This window comes from Macaca mulatta, chromosome 11, assembly GCF_049350105.2.
Source record: "Macaca mulatta isolate MMU2019108-1 chromosome 11, T2T-MMU8v2.0, whole genome shotgun sequence".
Taxonomy (NCBI): Eukaryota; Metazoa; Chordata; class Mammalia; order Primates; family Cercopithecidae; genus Macaca; species Macaca mulatta.
Window position 1 is genome coordinate 22135942 of NC_133416.1, and position 17751 is coordinate 22153692.

At 40.0% G+C, this 17751-nt stretch overlaps 1 protein-coding gene across 3 annotated transcripts in view; it reads left to right on the plus strand.

Moving 5' to 3' along the window:
- Nucleotides 1-17751, plus strand: part of AEBP2 (AE binding protein 2) — a 257005-nt gene that overhangs the window by 229231 nt on the left and 10023 nt on the right. Inside the window, exons 9-10 of one of the 3 annotated variants that reach the window (XR_013400655.1) lie at nucleotides 2953-3161; nucleotides 3936-4000. The gene's annotated coding sequence lies outside the window, so the exon portion shown is untranslated. Of the gene's footprint in view, nucleotides 1-2257; nucleotides 2458-2952; nucleotides 3162-3935; nucleotides 4001-17751 lie in introns of those variants that run through there. The other 2 variants (XR_013400654.1, XR_013400653.1) reach the window with 2 other exon arrangements.

Here is a 17751-nt window from a genome sequence, read left to right on the forward strand (position 1 = left end):
AAGAAATAGGAGAGTGTATTATCAGGTTGTTAAGAGTTATAGGAAGAGTACATGTAAAAGCAGAGGATAGGAAGATGGATTACTTTAAAACCCTCTGGGACCTAGTAACTATTCTAAAATCTTTTTGCATCTCTAGAGCAAGTGTGCCCTCCTTGGAAGACTGTTGCTTATTTCTCTGGGTTTCAGAGTTACCTTGTTTCTCTCAAATAGCCTAGTCGTGGACCTGGTTTTAATTTAGCAATTTTGGCAAATCTCTGGTTTTTGACTGTTTTCTGACTTTGTTAATTTGGGTGCATTGTCATCCTTTGGGTTTCATGTCCATGCTGGGTCTGGACCATCTCCCTTATTTGTTCTCAAGGCTCCTGTTCAGGGAGTTTCCTTGGTTTCCCAGCTTTTTCCCTTCACAGCTTGATGTTCTGTTATTCACATCCCTGAATGGTGCGATTGCATCTGATCACCTCAGCAGGGCTGGACAGCTGCTGGAGGCTGTGGCTGGATCTGTCTGTCAGCCATCTTGCTTCTATTGATTAGTTAATGAAGGACCAATTACATTAAAAAACATCACATTGTTCTTCTTGGAAATCTGGCCCCTTTGTCTGCTTCAACCTGTTTCCATTTTTCCTGCTTTATTTTTATATACCTTTTGGTCTTCTGTCCCTTTTAAACTTAATTGCTTTTGTACTTCCTTCCTTGGCTTTAGATTGCTTTGTTTTATGATTCTCTTGATAAAAAAACAAACAAACAAACAAACAAACAAAAAAACCTTAAGCCAAATTAAATTTAAAGGAGTTTAATTGAGCAATGAACGATTCGTGAATCAGGCAGCCTTCTGAGCGGTAGTAGGCTCAGAGACTCCAGCGTAGCCATGTGGTGGAAGATTTATGGGCAGAAAAAGGAAAGTGACATACAAAGCAGAAGTGAGGTACAGAAACAACTGGATTGGTTACAGCTCAGTGTTTGCCTTATTTGAACACGGTTCAAACAATTGGCTACATTAATTGGCCAAAACTCAGTGTAGGCTAAGGTCTGATTATACCTCCACTTGTTATAGTTCACAAAGTGCAGAAAAACCTTTAGGGGAAACTGAAAATATGGAAGGAGGCAGCTTTAGGCTAAACTTGATTTAACCTCTAAATGCCAGTATGATCAAACTATAAAAAATAATATTAAAATTTACTAAAATTTTGAGATTGAAGAAACATCATAAATCATAACTCCTGCATGTGTGTGAACTATATTTTGGGACTGTGCAGAAGTTATTTAAGCCTGGGGGTTCTAAGGGTATGAGAGAAGCATTTGAGAACCAACATTCCTCTGGGACTTTCCAACCTAGATGTGATGTGGCACATTACACATGTGCTTCTGTCATGCCTTCCATCTTGTCAACCATGCTACTGACCCCAGTGGTTGAAACAGGATGGAGGAAGAAAGGGTGGTGGTTTGCTAATATTTAACCTGAACCCTTTCTCTCCTGGGATGCTTTTTTTTTTTAATTTTTAACTTTTTTCTTTTTTTTTTTTCCCAAGACAGAGTCTTACTCTGTCACCAAGGCTGGAGTGCAGAGGCGCGATCTTGGTTCACTGCAACCTATGCCTCCCGGGTTCAAGCAATTCTCCTGCCTCAGCCTCCTGAGTAGCTGGGATTATGGGTGCGCACCACTACGCCTGGTTAGTTTTTGTAGTTTTAGTAGAGATGGGGTTACACCATGTTGGCCAGGCTGGTCTCAAGCTCTTGACCTCGTGATCCGCCCACCTCAGCCTCCCAAAGTGGTGGGATTATAGGTGTGAGCCATGGCGCCTGGCCTGGGATGCTTTCTTTTGTCCTGTAGGCAGCAACTTCTCCTGATGGTGGATTTCTAATCTGTAGTTCTCTTGTTCCAACGGAATGCTCTTGCTTATTTCATCTTTAGATCCTTAAAATCAGGGGGTCTACCTCTGGCTTCTGTTTGCTGAGGTTTCATTAGCTTCTCTAGGTAGCTCTATTGAATGGGATGAAAAACAACCTCTCTGCTGGCTCTTTCTCTCACACACGAAACTCACATAGTGCCCATGCTCGTCCATGTGGTTCTTTGTGTTTATTAGAAAGAGGTGCCCGTTTCTCAAGATACTTTATTTCTGCCTATGGGGAAATTGTTGTAATACACACCGGTTTTGTTAGAACAAGAACCTCTATTGCCATCTACCAGAAAGTAAACATAGAAACTTATGATGACTACCATGTGATTAAATGTTGACATTAGATGTTGTACCCTTGACAGCATACAACTTGCACACCATGCCTGGTGACCCTAGGCTCACACATCGTATACAAGAAACACATGATTTGCCTAGATGAACTTTGGAAATGAAGGCTGATTCCAACACAGAAGCAAACTCTTCTTTATCCAGCTTTCATCAGTTAGGAGGATTGCCTTACTCTCAGAGTAGTCTTCTTGAAGCTCTCTCTTGCCCTCATGAGGTAAGGGTCAGGTTTTCCCTAAACTCCTTTACGATGTTGCAGCACTGGGATTCAGAGAGGGGCAACAGCTGTTCTCAAATTATTTTCACAAATTCTCACCAATATTTAACAATATGCCCTTTTATAACCTTGATGTACATGAAGGATTTTAAGAGCTATTGTTAAGGACTTTTGGGCTAATTCCTTTGCAACTTCTGCGTATGATCTCATACTTTATCATCTATTTTTTTCCTTGGTGTTTCAGTTGTAACTTCTGTTTTCACTTCTTATCACAAACAAAATAGAAAATGGAAATATTTCTCCAAAGATGTTAAACATCTTTCCACTTACTCCAATGAGAATAATTTAATACGGATAGAATTAATCTTCACTAGAAAACTAAAATTTACCAAAGCATATCTTTTATGGGTTTGGTATAAGAGCAGCAGGGAAAATTTCTTTCAGAACAATTTATGATGGAGAGTATCATGAGAGTCTTATCTTTGTCCTTTCTAGAAGACACTAAGGATCATGTGAAAGAGCTCCCTGAGGACAGATTAAGAAGAGATGAGTTAAAGCTGCAAATACCAAGATTTAAGGTTAAGTATGAAGAATTTCCTGATACAGAAAATTCTTTAGCCCTGGAATTGAATATCAAAAGACTCTTTCCCCAACGTTGACCTCCAAACAAACTTTGCTGGGTTGTTCAAACCGCTTTGTTTCCTGTAAGTGTTCATTGATCTCTGTGAGAGGATGATGGTTGATTACACACTTCGTCCGTGATTAAACTAGGAAACTTCTGTTCAAAAGATTCAGTATAATTTCTCTTTCCATGAATATATGGAATTATATAGTGATTTTAACCTATATAGACCAAGATAACTTTGTGATCCAAATGGTCAGGTGTCATATTTAAAAAATATATGCATATAGTTTAAAGCAATTAAATATCCTTACTCAGTTTCTTATGCAGATATGTAAGAGTAGCAACTGGTCGTGAGGGTCCATCTTCTATGGCTCTTTCACGTGTCTGTGTGTTTTGTGAAGCAAAACATCGACTTCCCCTTGTTCTAAACTATCTTTTGAAGGATGCTTGTATAGTATAATTAACGGCTTTGGACAATAGAGATTGTATCTCCCTCTGGAACAGGGGTGTCTGATCTTTTGGCTTCCCTGGGCCACATTGGAAGAAGAATTGTCTTGTGCCACATATAAAAAACATACTCACTATAGCTGATGAGCTAAAAAAAAATCGCAAAAAACCCTCATAATGTTTTAAGAAAGTTTACCAATTTGTGTTGGGTTGCATTCAAAGCCATTCTAGTCCACGTGTGGCCCGTGGGCTGCAGGTTGGACAAGCTTGCTCTAAAACAAAGGGCAGATTTTCTTATTGTTTTGTGTGGTAGGCAGTATAATGGCTCCCCCAAGATGTCCAGAGCTTAATCCCAGGAACCTGTGAATATGTTACCTTGCATAACAAATGAAAATTTATGTTACAGATGAAATTAAGAATGCTGATCAACTAAAGGACCTTCACATACAAAGGTTATCCTGGATTATTCAGGTGGGCTCAGTGTAATCACAGGCATCCTTTAAAGTGGAAGAGTGAGTTCAGAGTGATGTGATGTGAAAAGGACTCAATTTGCCTTTGTTAGTTTTGAAGATGGAAGAATGGGGCTATGGTCCAAGGCATGCTGGTGACCTCTAGAAGCTAAAACGTTAACAAAATGGAAAAGAAATTTTAGTGCAGTGAGGCCCAATTTGGACTTCTGACTCCAGAACTGCAAGATAATACATTTGTATCCATTAAGCCACTAAATTTGTGCTAATTTGTTATGGCAGCAATAGGAGACTAATTCACCTTGGCAGGTAAAGGTAGTATCCTCCACTGGGGCAAACATATAAGCATGCTTACTGCACAATATAATAAGGATGACATCTCTTTCCAGGGCATAAGCAGACATGCTTATTTCCTGTTATAAAATATTCAGGTTTTCTAAGTTCAGGTGTTTTTTTTTTTTTTTTTTTTTTTTTTGCCTTATTTGCATTACCTTGTGGGTACTGGGGTTTGGAAGAATTGGCTCAGATGCTGATACTCTGGCTACTACTATCGTGGTGAGTAATAACCTCTCATTTGTCTATAATCCAGGAGTCTCATGTCTTCTGCCAGCATCCATAAACTCTAGCAGGCTAACTTGTTAGTTTGCAAGTAGGCCCTTCATGGTGTGCTTGTTTTGACGCACTTCTGCAAAATTTATTTAACAATTTGCTAGACCGGGGCTAAGCAACTCTGTAATTATTACCTTCAAGATAGTGTTTGCTCTCTTTCCAAACTTTAGAGAGGAAGTGTTATGATGTCTCTCTCTACCTTTACAAAGATCAGAGATCAGCTGATAACAAGATTAGAAATAAAAAACAAAACAGGTTGTTTACCATAGTTTGAAAAGCATCTCGAGACGGGCGGATCACGAGGTCAGGAGATCGAGACCATCCTGACTAACACGGTGAAACCCCATCTCTACTAAAAAATACAAAAAACTAGCCGGGCGTGGTGGCGGGCGCCTGTAGTCCCAGCTACTCGGGAGGCTGAGGCAGGAGAATGGCGTCAACCCGGGAGGCGGAGCTTGCAGTGAGCTGAGATCCGGCCACTGCACTCCAGCCTGAACGGCAGAGCGAGACTCCGTCTCAAAAAAAAAAAAAAAAAAAAAAAAAAAAAAAAAAAAAAAAAAAGAAAAGCATCTCTCTATTGACAATTTACGACTAGGGCAGGTGCTAAGAAGTTCCCTGTCTTTTTTCTCATCTATGGAATTTTCTTACTGCCATGTTTCTCCATTTATCTTTCTTTCTCCACGACGTGCTGTTTGAAGAGAAAATCCTTGGGAATTAGTCTCTCATTCTTTTCTCATGAGAAGCACTCCCCTCTCTGAATTTTTGGTGAGTTAGATTTCTCTCTTGGCTATACCATAAAGGGTCCTGGCTTTTATAGCTACTTTCTTGTTTCTAGCTTGAACTCTGTGGCAAAAGTTAAGTCAGAGTGTCAGAAGTCATTTAGACCAAGGATTTTGTTTTACAGGTGTGAAAACCAAGGCCTCTGATGACAAGAAGAGCTATTGCTTTGTTTAAGCTTCTCCTGACCTAAATACCTAGTGTTTTGGAAGAAATTGTCTTAGCCACTGTCAGCCCCCATCTTTCTGACACAAGGCCTGGCTCAGTTGCTAGTTTGGCCTAACATGATTGCTTCCCCTCAACTGCTCTAGAAATACAATTGTGAAATTGAAATTACCGTATTTGCAGGCTGATTCTGGCCAGAGAAACTGACCTGTGGACGAGTTGAAAATAAGCTTATAACAATGCTCGTTTTACAGTTAATTAATTTAGGGCACAGGTATGAGAGCCCAACATGTGCCAGGGCCTCTTGGAACAATGCCTGGAGTGAGGCTGGGAGGGAAGCTTCCTAAAAGGTTGAGGACTTTATTTGGGAAGGAACTGAGAGTGGGGCTCGGGGGCCTGGACTGTGTGAGAGTTTGAGGACTCTAAGGAAAGGAGAATATTATGGAGTTCATCTTTGATTTTTGTTTTTTAATCAGTAACTTGTCATTTTTTCCATAGTCAGAAATGTAACTGAAACATTTCTTCCTCTTAACAGGTATAAAGAGAAAAGGATAGATTTTCTTTTTCTCCTGCAATTTTCCTCTTTAAGAAACAGAAAGAACAAAAGATCTTATGTCCATGCTCCTGGAAGTCACCAATAAATAATACGGGCCAGGGCTTTGTCTTTTCAGCAGTGGGCTGATTAAATCCCTATGCTCGTTCTGGGTTGTGTGTCTGAAATTTGTGTTCCTTTTGTTCTGAGGAGTACAAAATAATCAATTCCTCTAATGGAGATTACCAGCTTAATAGATAATCCTAACGTATTCTTTGTAAAATACATTGTATATGATATTTAAAGTTGAAGGAAAGAAGATTGGGCCATGTAGAAATTTGGTTCTTAATAGAACCTCTTCTTGATTGAAGAAATGTAAGCAAAGAGTTTTATATATTCTCGTAAGGGTATGTAGTCTTTGCATTTTCTGTTCTAAGTATTACAAAAGGAAAAAGGAAAAAAAGCTTCTACATATAGCAGAGAGATATGCTCCAAAAGCAGGAGACTAGTGAAGCCCTGGACCCCTGCTCCCTTCCAGCCTTCAAGGAAAAAGAGAGTCCACATAACAACAGAAGATGCTTCAGAACAAATTATGAGTCCATAAGAGATAAATTAATGTCTTTATTCATTGCAAAGGAATGGTTATTATTAAAATAAAATCCCTGATGCTGTCTCTCAGACGGAACTTACATATAGGCAGGAGACCATGTGTAATTTATTGACTGATAAAACTGTAGGTAAGAATACATATGGCTTCCATAACTTGTATAAAAAATGAAACTACATTTAAATGTAGGAGCAGTATATTGGTTGCTATTTAACTGGTTGAATAGTTAACATGTAATATTTTAAATAATCTTCTTTTAATAGGCGGTTTAAGTTAATGCTTATGGTCTAATTTTTACTTGAAGACATTTTGCTATAGCAGAAATATAGTTGTGATTCATATACTTATTCTTGATATTAGCCTGGCCATTCGTCCTGTGATGCTTAAGCTAGTTACCACCATTTATCTGGTAACTGTTTCCAGAACTGAAGGGATGATGCCTGGAAGGAGATAAACTTCAGGAGTTCACCTTTAAGCCAAAAAAGTACCAGCAAAATTCAACGACAGGATAAAAAGTTTGTCATAAGTATTTTCACAAGATGGAAGACAAGAAAGCAAAGAGCAGGATAGAAAGAATGAAGGAATAAATAAAAATAAGTGAAAATGCTGCGTTTTCTCTCATGGGATGGATTTTTCAACAGCTCCTGAACGATGACCTCTCAAGTTCTTTTGCAATTCTGTTCTAAGAAAGTAATTACATACATTTAATATTCCTGTCTTTTCACAACATTAATTCATTCCTACTTTAGCCTTAAGAATTTTAGTAGAATTTATTGTTTATTCGTGTGTATAAATATTGTGGAAAAATATCTTTAGATGAGTTAGTATATATGAGACACTTAGGCCAGGATTTGGCACATCTCTGTACTTCATAAGTGTTTGTTATTGTTATTTTTTAACAAGAGTAAAAAAAGATCTTATGACGCATCTAATATCATTTAAGCTGTTTATGGTTAGTCCTTGGAATGTCTTCTGGTCAGAAGTTTCTACAGCCCGGCATGACATTAATTTGAATGCATTGAGCCGGTTTCCCAGAGGGCTGGATGACATTTTTGACTTTTTAGGATTTTTGAGGCTTTTTCTAATGGCTAAGGTCAAAATCTCTCCTCATCTCTTGAGTTTTAGAGGGCAACCAGAGATGTTTTGAAGTAAACCAACCATTAGATGTCGCTTTCTTCTCACTGCTTTTGGTTTTAGGAACTATGACCTGGGTTTAAGCCTTTTGATTTTCTTCTTTTTTTGAATGTCTATAAATAGTCTCTATGTCAAAGCTAAACGGGAAATTTAATTTTAGATTAGTAGATAAGAGAGAATACTCAACTCCTTGGAATGATGAAATTTTGGGCTGGTTTTAAATTGGCCTGACTCAATGTCCCTAGTTGACTAAATTTGGAAATGTAGTATTTGTGTTTTTCTCTCTCACTGAAGTTAGCATGGCATTGTTTCTACACCAGACACTTATGCCTGGGTGTATCCATATTCAGGTCAAAGCTAACGAGCTTTTTTTTTTCTTAGCAATCACTGAACGAAAAACATAGTCTTCAGATATCTGTTTGGAATTGCTTTTCCAGAAAACCTTTGTGATCTCCCTCCCCCAACAGAAGAGCTCAGAAACACATAACAGTTTGAAAAAGAGAAAAAATACTGCTGCTATGTTCTGAACATTTATGTCTCCTCCAAAATTCATGTTGAGACTTAATCCCCATGTAGTGGTATTAGGAGGGGTGCCTTTAGCAGGTGGTTAGGCCATGAGGGCTCTGCACTTGTGAATGGATTAGTGTCTTATAAAAGGACTGGAAGGAAGTGGCTCAAGGTCCCCTTACTCCTCCTCCTTCTGCCATGTGAGGATGCCACTGTAAGAACATGCCACTGATGGAGCAGCCCTCACCAGATGCCAAACTTGCCAGCGCCTTGACCTTGGACTTCTCAGCCTCTAGAGCTGAGAGAAATACATTTCCGTTCTTTATCAATTGCCCAGCGTCAGGTACTTTATTATAGCAGCACAAATGGATGAAGGTAACTGCCAATCATGATTTTAGGAAAGAACCTGATTCAAGAATATCATCTTTCCAGTCTTACACCTTTTGCTTCCCCCTCATCATTTCTATCCTGTAGAAGCCTGACACTGAGCAGTGGCCAGAAGGAGGTTTTGAGCTCTTTGAGACTTGTTTCCTTGGTGGCCATAGGCTTTGCTCTGTTGAAGTCCTTTAACTAGTAAAGGTTATTCGTAACTTTGGGTCTGAGAATGTGTCCAAAAATCTATGAAGCACTCATCCTATATGACAGGATTAAAATGCCCAAGGATGTCCAAAACCAAAAAACAAACAAGTAGCTTTTTACATTTTATTTAACTGACATTTCATCTTGCTTTTGCTCCTACTGATATGAAATGAAAACCCCACAACCCTTAAAATGCCGTATTAGTTTGCTATGGCTGCTGTAATGAAATGCTAGGGACTGGATGGCTTAAACAACAGAAATTAATTTTCTTATGGTTTTAGGGGCTGGAAATCCAAGATTCGGGTGTTGGCAGTGCTTGTTTCTCATGAAGCCTCTCTCCTCAGCTTGCAAATGGCTGCCTTCTCTCTGTGTTCTCACCTTGTCTTTCCTCTGTGTGTGGGCATCTGGTGTTTCCTTGTATGTCCAAATTTCCTTTACTTATAATACTCGTCAGATTGGATTACTGTCCACCCTTAGGGCCTCATTTTAACTTCATCACCTCTTTAAAGGCGCTGTCTCTAAATACAGTTACATCCTGGGGTATTGAGGGTTAGAGCTTCAACACACAAATTTGTGTGTGTGAGGGCACAATTCAGCATATGTCCCTGGTCAATAAAAAGTAACCCAGTTTCTTCTGTTTCAAATCAATCTCTTTCTGCTAAATACTCATTAAAAGTTAAGCTAAGCTTTTCCTATCTCTCAAGGGGTCTCACCTCATTCCTCCTTCCTAAGATGGTACCTGGGTTCATGGAGAAGCTTAGTATCTTGATGAGAGTGGAAGAGGCCTTTGCCCTCTGGGCTTTTGCTGGGCTCTACCAACGGGACCCTTATCCCACCGTGGTAACCAGGCCTTCGGTGCTGGTGTTCCTCATAGTGGGCTGGTTGGATCCTATTTTTGGTCATTCTCTTGACTGTCACCACTAGTGGCTGTGAGATACGCCATTGCCTCGGGAGGCAAGGTCTCTGTAGACTCTCATTTTTTTCTCCAGATCACAGGCATCTTCCAATCATTGCAAAAGACTGTAAAATGAATGAAAAGATTATTGCGAGTCTTTAATGGAAAATAAAGCATAGTCTAGTGTATCCTTCTAGTTATCTGGTTCCTTTCATTGTGTTTGGGCTATTTTACAATTCTGTAAGTTGTAGAAAACTAAAAATGATATATACGATTCTTGTCCAATTCAAATTAATTGTATCTAGTGGAATGCAGTAATTTATTGCCCTGCAGACAGCTCCATTTTACATCTATTTGTAAATTTGTTGCAGCATTTATGTATATATTCTTTGAATTCTTTTTAGAGCCAGATGTAATATCTTACCAGTCTCTTCATTAATTAATGAGTTAAAAACAATCTTTAAATTGTGTTCGGTTTGTATTTGTATGGGAGTCGTTATTATACTTCCCTTAAAAAATGAAATTATCCTTTAAAAAGTCTATTGTTCTCAGAATTTCCATGTTACCCATGTGAGCATATGGAAATTTCAGGATCTACTGCATGCTGTTCTCAAGTAATGGACTACTAGAAATGCTAGCTCCAGCTCATCTAGCTAGCCAGGCATGGAGATTTGGGAAATTTTTTTTTTGACAGGAGTGTGGTAGTGGTGGTGGTGGTGTTTCTCTCAGGTTGTAGCCCAGGAAGGTGGTATGTAGGCCCTGATTTCTTTCTTGGAGTCCCAGGCATTATATTACTCTAGCTTTACCTTTTCAATTTTTAATATTTAATATTTTTTGAGAGGTTTCTTTCTCTGTCACCCAGGCTGGAGTGCAGTGGCATGATCTTGGCTCACTGCAACCTCTGTCTCTTGGATTCAAGCGATTCTCCTGTCTCAGCCTCCCAAGTAGCTTGGATTACAGGTGTGCTTCACCATGCCCGGCTAATTTTTGTATTTTTAGTAGAGACAGGGTTTCACCACACTGGCCAGGCTGGTCTCGAACTCCCGATCTCAAGTGATCCTCCGGCTGTGGCCTCCCAAAGTGCTGGGATTATAGGCATGAGCCACTGTGCCCGGCCTAGCTTTAACTTTTCAGTTCTTTCTACTTCTTGCCTTGCTACTTGAGCTTTTACATCCTTTTCTATGTATAGGAAGCCACTTTGATGTCATAATCTGCATTCTTTCTATCTTGTCTCATAAATTCTACATTCTGAACTTAATAAAAGATTTTAGGATTAAAACAATTCATTTCTCTGAAAGTAAAACTTGTTGATTCTATTGTGTTCAAATATAACCTAAAACTTAAAACTGACTTCTTTTTTTTTTTTAGAGACAGAGTCTTGCTCTGTTGCCCAGGCTGGAGTGCAGTGGTGCAATCTTGACTCACTGCAACCTCTGCCTCCTAGGTTCAAGCAATCCTCCTGCCTCAGCCTCCTGAGTAGCTGGGACTACAGGCACACGCTGCCACACCTGGCTAATTTCTTTTGTATTTTATTAGAGATGGGGTTTCACCGTGTTGCCCAGCCTGAGCTCAGGCAATCCACCCACCTCGGCCTCCCAAAGTGCTAGGATTATAGGTGTGAGCCACCGTGCCCGGGCAAAATTGATTTCTTTTAAGTAATTAATACCTTTGATTCAACGTGAAGGAGACCCCTGGGAAAACTGGGAACTAGAAATTCGTGTAAGAAAATATATTGCCTTTATATTTAAAAATATTATTTATTTTCTATGATTGTGATTTTTCGTCTGCGTTGAGTATTTGTTCATATATAATGCAGTGTATTCTTTGGTATGAAAGAAAATGCTCCTATAGCAATATGCTAAGTTAATGATATATCTCATGTGCACTTCGTATTTCTGGGAAAAATGCTTTGTTCACGCTTTGAATCTACTTCTATTCACAGCAAAGGTCGGTCCAGTGCCCTCACTCTCTATTGTTTCCCTGCAACTTAAAAAAAAAAAAAAAGTAAGCTTCTAGCTTTTTCCCAAAAAAAAAAAAAAAGGTAAGCTTCTAACTTTTCCTCTAATCACGTTTACCCTGAGTCATCTGTTATACATCCCTTTATTTTGTAAGTTGAGCCCTTTTTTGATTTAAAATATGGTTTGATTTCTCATATAGAAGCAAAGTTTGCATTTTGTTGGAACACTCCTTGAAACAGTCTAAAGAATGGCTCTTTCTTGTTTTTATATAGAGCATCTGGTGAACTTTACATCATGCATCCCAGCTTTGGCTGAGTTTAATATTTTGTCCTTTAATTTATCCAAAACTTATATTTTCTGGCTTCCAATCATCCCTTTCTTAAATTTATTTACTTAATATTTTCTTACATCAACAGCCAACTTTTTTAGGGGGAGTGGGTTGCAAGGGTATTTTCCACAGAGAATCAAAGAAAGTTTTATTACTTAATAACCCATTGGTCAGGCTGTTGGAAGCCATGTTGAAACTAGAGTTTGGGCCATTGTCCAGGGCCACTCATACTAAAATCATACTCATATTGTACTCAATTTAATTCCTTCCTTTGCAAAACTAGACATTATTAAGATGGTATGAAACTTTAGTGTTTCTCACATATTGCTGAACCCATGCGTGCTAAATGTATGACTGTAAAAACTAAAAGTAATTGTCTTAGACTGTTTCTGCCACTGCAACAGAACGCCAAAGACTGGGTAATTTATAACAAAGAGAAATTTATTTCTCACAGTTCTGGAGGTTGGGAAGACCAAGAGCATGGTACTGGCATCTGTTGAGGGCCTTCTTGCTGCATCATAACATGGTGCAAGGGCAAGTGATCATGTGCGATGGCAGGACGGAGACAGGAAATTTGGCCAAACTCACTTTTAGGACAAACCCAGTCTCAATAAAACTAATCCACTCCTGTGGTAATGGTATTAATCCATTCATGAGGGCAGAACCCTCATGAACACAGACGGCAGCCATCTGTAGAGCCCTCATGACTTAATCACCTCTTAAGATCTCACCCCTTAATACTGTTACAAAGGCAATGAAATCTCAACATGTGTTTAGGAGGGACATTCAAGCCATAGCAGTAATCCATAGTTTGCAAAGTATACTGGTTTAGAATGCTATATATATATATTTTTTCCTGAGACAGAGTCTCCCTCTGTTGCCCATGCTGGAGTGCAGTGGCATGATCTCGGCTCACTGCAACGTCCACCTCCCAGGCTTAAGCTACTCAGGAGCCACAGCTTCCTGAGTAGCTGGGATTACAGGCGTGTGCCACCATGCCTGGCTAATTTTTTTGTATTTTTAGGAGAGATGGGGTTTTGCCATGTTGCCCAGGCTGGTCTTGAACTAATGAGCTCAGGTGATCCACCTGCCTCAACCTTCCAAAGTGCTAGGATTACAGGTGTGAGCCACTGCACCCAGCCTAGAATGCTAATTTTAGAATACATTATTTTATGATTTATTATTAATCCTCGTAAAAATACCGAAGAGCTATTAAATGTGCCCTACATATTGAGTACTGAACTCAATATTTTCTATATATTAATTATTTTCGTAACTGTTTGTTTGAGGCAGGTGATATTATTTTCATTGTAAACATGTGGAGACTGAATCACAGGAAGGTTAGGAAACTCCCCCAATATCATAATTTAAAAATGTATCTGGGATTTGTTTTAATCATGTATGGTAAGACATGCAGACATGGAAATGACTGTCATGGAGGAAGACATTTTTACTCACAGTTCCAAAAACACAGGAGGCACAGCATGCCACACAGGGCCATATGAGGGAAGCACCAGGGTCACTCAGGAGGCAGAAGGAACAGGACGAAAGCATGAGCAAGAGCCTTTATTGTGAGTCCACAGGAAGGAACAAGGTACATGGGCCTAGGATTGGCTAGTCTGAATAATTTCAATGGGCTCCAGTGTGTAGGGACTGCCCCTGGTTTTCTGGTACGTGGCTCTGGTATGCTTAGGGCAGAAGAATAATGCCTTCTGGAGTGGAAAAGCCAGAGAGAGGAGGCGGTGTGAAGTAAGGACTCTGGATTAGTTGGGTTGCATATGAAAGGCACACTTGCAGGGGAGGTGGCCCACGCCTGTAGTCCCAGCTTCTCCGGAGGCTGAGGCATGGGAATTGCTTGAATTCGGGAGGTGGAGGTTGCAGTGAGCTGAGATCACACCACTGCATTCCAATGTGGGCAACAGAGTGAGACTCTGTCTCAAAAAAAAAAAAAAAAAAAAAAAAAAAAAAAGGGACAGATGGATTAAAATCCCTTCCAGTGTTATTACTGTGTTCCTGTATGACTGAATGGAGAGTTCAAGAAGCTTTCTAATGCTGCTCTAAAGCATTATTTGCTATTTGTTGGGTCCCAGCAGTATTCTTGGTGTGTCTTCACATACTGAGGTAGGGGCAGGGGCTGGTCTGCCCCCTTTGCAGTCAACTTTGCAGACTTTGGTTGACCTGCGTTGTGATCATCCTCAGCCTGGCCATAATGGACAAAAAGCTAATAGAATCAATGATCTTTTCAGTTATGAAAACCACTATAAAAATAATAGTCTTGACTTGCATTTCAATGCAAAGCTTTAATAGATCAGTTGTAAAAGAGCCTTATATGGATTTATTTAAGTGACTTTTATGCTAGAATGTTTACATATTTATGCTTTTCCCAGCTCTTTGCAAGATGCTGTAGAAAAAAATTAAAGAAAATATTGCTTTATTTTGTTCCCCAATTTGGGAGATATGGTGATCAGAAGGACAATAAATGAATGTCAAGCTTTGGATAATACAGACTAAAAGTGCAATGTGAATTTAGATAAAGGAATTTAGATTGCTTTGAAATGAGCTACTTAATATCTTTGGGCCTTAGTTGCCTTATTTGTGAAATCAGAATAATTAATTTCCAGTACTGTAGTGAGATGTAAGTGAAATAATACATGTAAAATAATTAGCAAAGTCCTGACTTGTACTTATAAATAAACAAATATGGGTTGCAATTATTGTAAGTATTAAAGAGGCAAGTGCTAACAAGAACAGTGTAGGATAAACTCTAGATATCCATACAAAAACTTTCCCCCACACCTTCTCTCTTATTTCTTTTTTTTTTCTTATTACTATAGTTTAAGTTCTCTAATACATGTACAGAGCATGCAGTTTTGTTACATAGGTATACACGTGCCATGGTGGTTTACTGCACCCGTCAACCTGTCACCTATATTAGGTATTTCTCCTAATGCTATCCCTCCCCTAGCCTCCCACTCCACGACAGGCCCCAGTGTGTGATGTTCCCCTCCCTGTGTCCATGTGTTCTATTGTTCAACTCCCATTTATGAGTGAGAACATGTGGTGTTTGGTTTTCTGTTCTTGCGATAGTTTGCTGAGAATGATGGTTTCCAGCTTCATCCATGTCCCTGCAAAGGACATGAACTCATCCTTTTTTTATGGCTGCATAGTATTCCATGGTGTATATGTGCCACATTTTCTTTATCCAGTCTATCATTGATGGACATTTGGGTTGGTTCCAAGTCTTTGCTATTGTGAATAGTGCCACAATAAACATACATGTGCATGTGTCTTTATAGTAGCACGATTTATAATCCTTTGGGTATATACCCAGTAATGGGATGGCTGGGTCAAATGGTATTTCTAGTTCTAGATCCTTGAGGAATCTCCAAACTGTCTTCCACAATGGTTGAACTAGTTTACACTCCCACCAACAATGTAAAAGTGTTCCTATTTCTCCACATCCTCTCCTGCATCTGTTGTTTTCTGACTCTCTAATGATCACCATTCTAACTGGTGTGAGACCTTATCTCTTATTTCATGCTTACCTGTCTTGCAACTTCCACTTCAATTATGCTGGGTGAACTAGACTGTAATGTAATGTTTCTCTGTGCTGTGTCTTATGTTGTTTCCTCCTGTGGAAGTGCCCCTTCCATGATGTAGCACTCCAAGAACCTCAGTCTCTCTCGAACCCTCCCACTGGTCACTCTCCCTTCTTTGCTATTTCACTGTATTTTTCAAATATTACTAAAGGTGCCTGTAGCATGAATCTGTGGTTTGAATATTTGTCTCCTCCCAAACTCAAGCTGAAGTTTAATCCCCAGTGTGTCAGTATTGAGAGGTGGAGACTTTAAGTGGTGATTGGGTCATGAAGGCTTTGCCCTCATGAATGGATAAATTCATTAATGGAATAATAAATTAATGGGTTAATGGATTAATATGGTATCATGGGAGCAGGACTGATGGCTTTGTAAGAAGAGGAAGAGAGACCTGAGTAACCATGTGAGGCTACTCAGCTCCTTCCTCCATGCGATGCCCTGCATTGCCTTGGGACTCTGCAGAGTCCCCACCAGCAAGAAGACCCTCACCAGATGTGGTCCCTTGACCTTGGAATTCTCAGGCTCCATAATTGTGAGAAATAAACTCCTTTTCTTTATAAATTATCGAGTTTTAGATACTCTCTTATATGAAACAGAAATGAACTAGGACAGAAAATTGGAATTGAGAGTAGGGTGGTGCTAATAATGAATACCTGAAAAGGTAAAGGTGGCTTTTGAACTAGGTAATGGGCAGAGGCTGGAAGAATTAGGAGAAGTAGGTGAGAAAAAGTCTATGTTCTGCTAAGGGCTTAGAATTGGCTAGTTTGAATAATTTCAATGGGTTCTGGGGTCTCAGTGGGCTCCTAGAAGACTAGGGAAAGCTTAGAACTCCTTGGAGACTGGTTCAGTGGTCATGACCTGATTGAAATCTGGATAGTAAAGGCCATTCTAGTGAGGTTTCAGATGGAACTCAGGAACAAGGTATTGAAAACTGTAGTAGCTGGGTGTGGTGGCTCACGCCTATAATTCCAGCACTTTGGGAGGTCAAGGTGGGTGGATTGCTTGAGCTCACAAGTTTGAGACCAATCTGGGCAACATGGCAAAACCTTGTTTCTACAAAAAATACAAAAACTAGTTGGGTGCGGTGGGGCATGCCTGTAGTCCAAGCTACTTGGGAGGCTGAGGTGGGAGGATGGCTTGAGCCTGGGGTTGCAGTGAGTGAGGTTGCACTCTAGATGACAGAGCCAGACCTTGTCTCAAAAAAGAAAAAAAAAAAAAAAAGAAAAAAGAAAAAGAAAAGAAAGAAAACTAATAAAGACCATCCTTGTGTCCTTGTTATAAATTGGCAAATAACTTGGCAGATCTGTGTTCATGGCCAAGGGCTTTGTGGAAGGCTGAACTTGAGATTGATGAACTAGGGTAGCTGGCAGAAGAAATACCCAAGTAGCAAAGCATTCAGGCTTTTGCCTTGCTGCTTTTAATTACTTATGCTAAGCTGCAAGAGGGAAAATATGACTTGAAGATGTAATTTATGATCAAAAGAGAAGCAAAGTAGAAAGATTTGGAAAGCTCAGCCGGGCCATGTAAAGGGTGAAAAAGCATGTTCAGGAGCGGAAACCAAGGGTATAGTCCAGACACCTTTGCCAAAGAGACTAGCATGGATAGGAGGGAGCCAGGTGCTACTTCTTAAGACAATGGGAGACAGACCCTGAAGGCATTTCACAGACCTTTGAGTCTGCCCCTCCCATCACAGGCCATCACAGGCCCACAGGCCTATAAGGGCACAATGATTTCAAGGGAGGGACCCAATGCACACTCCACAGGCTTGCTGCCCAGGGCCACCTTGGAACTCTGCTCCCCAAATTCTGGTGCAGTGTTTCTTGGCCACTCTAACTGGAGTTCGAATGGCCCGAGGTGTTAAGTAAGCCTTGGCAGTGTCCATGTGGTGCTAATTCTGCAGGCTTGCAGAAAGCAAGAGCTGTGGAGGTTGTCAGCCTTCAGCCAGATTTCAAGGCATGTTCCTAAAGCCTGGGAGCCCAGGGAGAGACCTGTTGCAGGGGCAGAGCCACTGCGGAAAGCCCCCACTAGAGCAATGCCAGAGTGAAAATGTGACGTTGGAGCTGCCACA